Source organism: Dendroctonus ponderosae, unplaced genomic scaffold (assembly GCF_020466585.1).
Source record: "Dendroctonus ponderosae isolate FM_Combo_2020 unplaced genomic scaffold, Dpon_F_20191213v2 Dpon_F_20191213_1, whole genome shotgun sequence".
NCBI lineage: Eukaryota > Metazoa > Arthropoda > Insecta > Coleoptera > Curculionidae > Dendroctonus > Dendroctonus ponderosae.
Window position 1 is genome coordinate 45,940,984 of NW_026017110.1, and position 3,696 is coordinate 45,944,679.

The 3,696-nt window shown below is 36.1% G+C and overlaps 1 non-coding gene across 1 annotated transcript; it reads right to left on the bottom strand.

Moving 5' to 3' along the window:
• Positions 1–43: 43 nt before the first annotated feature.
• On the bottom strand, positions 44–142 carry LOC125502704. The gene has a single exon (XR_007280485.1). It is a non-coding gene; the product is annotated as a U6 spliceosomal RNA (small nuclear RNA).
• Positions 143–3,696: the final 3,554 nt, after the last annotated feature.

Here is a 3,696-nt window from a genome sequence, read left to right on the forward strand (position 1 = left end):
TTGCTACTTAATCTACGGGTACTTATTTACTAACATCAGTGGAAAAAATGTGGAACGCTTCACGATTTTGCGTGTCATCCTTGCGCAGGGGCCATGCTAATCTTCTCTGTACCCAATTCGGACTGTGAGCTCCCGGGATACATTTTACTTTTGGGAGAGACCATATATTATTGGTTGTCTTAAAAAAAAAACTCTTAAAATTACTCGTAGTTTGCAAATATATCGAGTATTTACATACGCGCCAATCGTATTTTGCTTATTTTCACACGAATACCATGAAAATTTTTTTTCATTCAACACCGTAGAAAGTAATTTAAATTATTCTCATTTTGTGCGTTAATTTTGATAGTTTTATCATTAACGACTTTAATTATAGTATATTTCAGAAAAGTTGTTAATATTTTCAACTATGGGAGGAAACCTATGAGCTTTTTGGATAACAGGGTTACCTGATGTTTTCTCTTTCAATGGTGGTGGTGTCGCGGAAGTATTCCTTTTCCGGTTTATCTCCTGAATCCATTCTGTTTCATTTGTCAGTTCCTCTTCGTCCGTGTAGTATTGTTTGATTTCTTCGGTTTCTATAGCAGGCACAGCCAATAATAAATTTTCCAGCTCTGTGTATTTAATTAGATCCTTATACATTTTTTGCATTTCCATTAGTTTTGCTTCAAGCGGTTGTTCTCGTACTAATGTCAGCTCCAATTGATTGGGAGAACTGTTTGTTTTTTTTTAACATTTTATTATATACCGCGAATTAGCGGTAGCGCACGACACTGATTCAAGCGTCACAAAACCCAATAGCCCGATGGTATTGTTTGTTCGCATTAAATCGTTTTCCGGCTGGCACACACATGTGTATCGGACGCGGTCACACAAATAAATCAAAAACTTCTCGAATCGGCGCTAGTTTATCTGTTTTCTTTCTCTCTTTTCTGGTAGCACGATCGTCAAAACGTAAATGCTGCATGAGAAATATAAATCGTTGCTTGCTCATTGTGAGCCAGAACATTTCTAATCCGGTTCCTTTTCTGACCCATCTCTCGTCAACGCTCAACTCGGAGCTTTTCAGCAACCCTGACAAGTATAGTAAACCAATAACGGTTTTTATTTCAATTTTATCTGTTTCCTTGCAGTCCCTATCTGTTTTACAATTCTGAGTTTTTGTTGCTATATAGATATTTGTATTTCATCGTTGATAAAGAGATTCCAGCACTCGAAAGGGCTTTCTGCTTGTTTAGCGGTACCTCTTGCCCCAGTAAGTTGACTTATTATATTCCAGAATCGAATTCTCAACGCCTGGTTTGGAACATGCTTGTTTCATTTTGTAGTATTGTTTTTGCTCAAATAAAACGCAGCTCTAGGAATTTTTGCTGGTGCTCTAACGGGGCTTCTGTCATCGTCGGAGAAGTCATCTTCTTGAACGGTATCACTGCCTTCAGAGCTACATTCCACAACATCATCAGCTTGATCTGAATCTTTATCAACTGGCGCCTCATCAGAGTCAACTTCTTCCCAGAGACCCATCAATCTTAGCTGCTCCCATAGTTTATTTTCAACTAGAAATGAAAAATTATAATGATGTGTCACAGCAGAAAATAGACCTACTTACCAGTAATCACGTGAACAAAGTAAAACAGAAGTAGTCGCGTGGAGTCTAGGAGACTCAAGATAACGTTTGACAGGTAACGAGTTGCACGACCCTCCACAATCACGTGGCACATCGAACTACCTAACAAATCGATAACCTACATAGATGTGCTAAGTGGTGCGAATGCGCGAATAACCGAGGAAGTTTGAAGTGTGGAGTCTGTCAAACCTACCGCGACTAGTCCAGGGTTAAAGGAGGTAAAAAATCAGATTAGAGTACAGGGGGGCCTGTGCTAAAATGACATACCCAAACTACTTCAACTAAAAAGTCCGACAAAAAAAATAAATAAATAGAAATAAGTTGCACTATGACATATATTACAAGGTATGTCATTTTATCGAATCTCTCTAAGCATAACATGATATAATTAGATATTCTAACTTTGACAAATATCACAAGAACTGCTTAGCTTGTTTGCTTATACCGGCGCATTCAGTGCGAGTTATCCCCATCTTTTGCACTTTCCGGCTGGCACACACATGTGTATCGGACGCGGTCACACAAATAAATCAAATACTTCTCGAATCGGCGCTAGTTTATATCGTCAATAGAATGGGAGGTGGCTGATTGACGGCAATTACTCTGCATTATTGTAAAATTTTTATAATTTTTCTTTTCTTACTTTTGTTACTGTATTTGTAAAACTGTTCAACGTTTTTATCCGAAAATACATACTTGACCTGAAAAGGGGTATCTAATTTTGCTTTCTCACTTACAGTAATGTCTTTCGCTTAAAAGCAGATGTTTTTTAAATATTGTTTATTGAAATATATATTGTTTATGAAAATTGCTTCGAACTGCTTTTTTATTTATAGATTTTATCAAGAAACATCGTCTGTTTTTTTTTGTAGTCATTAAAGCCCCCCTCCGAAATTTCAGTCCACGTAAAAGTGGTTTGATCGTCTTGGCACCATGGTAGATTTAATTTAAAACATATGAATCCCGCCAGATGTTCTATTGCATCATATTTCAACTGAACAATTTCAAGGATCAAATGCAGATCATTACTTGACTCTTGACCGTCATCAGCAGTTTTCGACATTTCTAGTAAGGGGGAAAAAATATTTACTTAGCATGGAGAAGTCATGTTTTGTCGATGTTTTGACTTTCTTCTGCATTGGAATCCGATTCAGTATTTCCCCCTACAGACAAGATCCATTCATTTCTCCCCATTATACAATTTCGAAACCTGTATCTAAATTCTAATAAGTGTGGGTGATTATGAAGTCCACTCACGCGCCTTATTAAACCAAACAAATTTTCAATTGAATTCCTTGAATTCATTGAATGATTTCTAATGATTCTTTGTTTAAGTTGTCCGTTAAGATGTAAGATACTTTAAATTGCTCCCTCAGATCGATTAGCCACTGTTTGAGTGTATTATTTGTCCGAACAATTCCTAAAACAATACATGGATATATTTATTCAGCGATAAGCATTGCAAATCTATTTATTTTACCACAATTTAAGATTATTTGCAAAGCGAGAAGAGCCGTTAATTTTTAGATCAAATACGGAATAGAAAATGCTTTAAAAAATACTTTTTTTATATACAGGGTTGCTCATTAGTGCGTCAAAGTGCGATATCTCAGTAAATATGAAGTTTACAAGAAAATTCGTCCAACGAAAGTTTTTCACGTTTAAAAGGTCCACATTCTAAAATTACTTTCCAATATACAGGGTGCATCATAAACGTGTGGTAGTTACCAACTCTGGTTTTTTAAATGAAACCCCCTTTTTTTTGTTATTTTCAGATTGGCCGTTCAATTTTAATTTATGTTTGTTTCAACCGTTTTACCTGAAAAATTTACGATTTCCGAGTTATTCGTAAAAATGTGAAAGTTTTGACAGCTACTGGGTTCCACAAAAATCGATGCTGTACACTACCCGCTGCGAATTTTGGAGAACAGTTTTCAGCGATTCTAACAGAACATCATGATCTACGTGTAGATTTGTTTTAAATTATAAGGAAATACTTCTAAACCGCGCAATTAGCCTCTAAACTTGCATGTTTTTAAACCTCAAAAAGTTGCTTATTTCAAATGGAA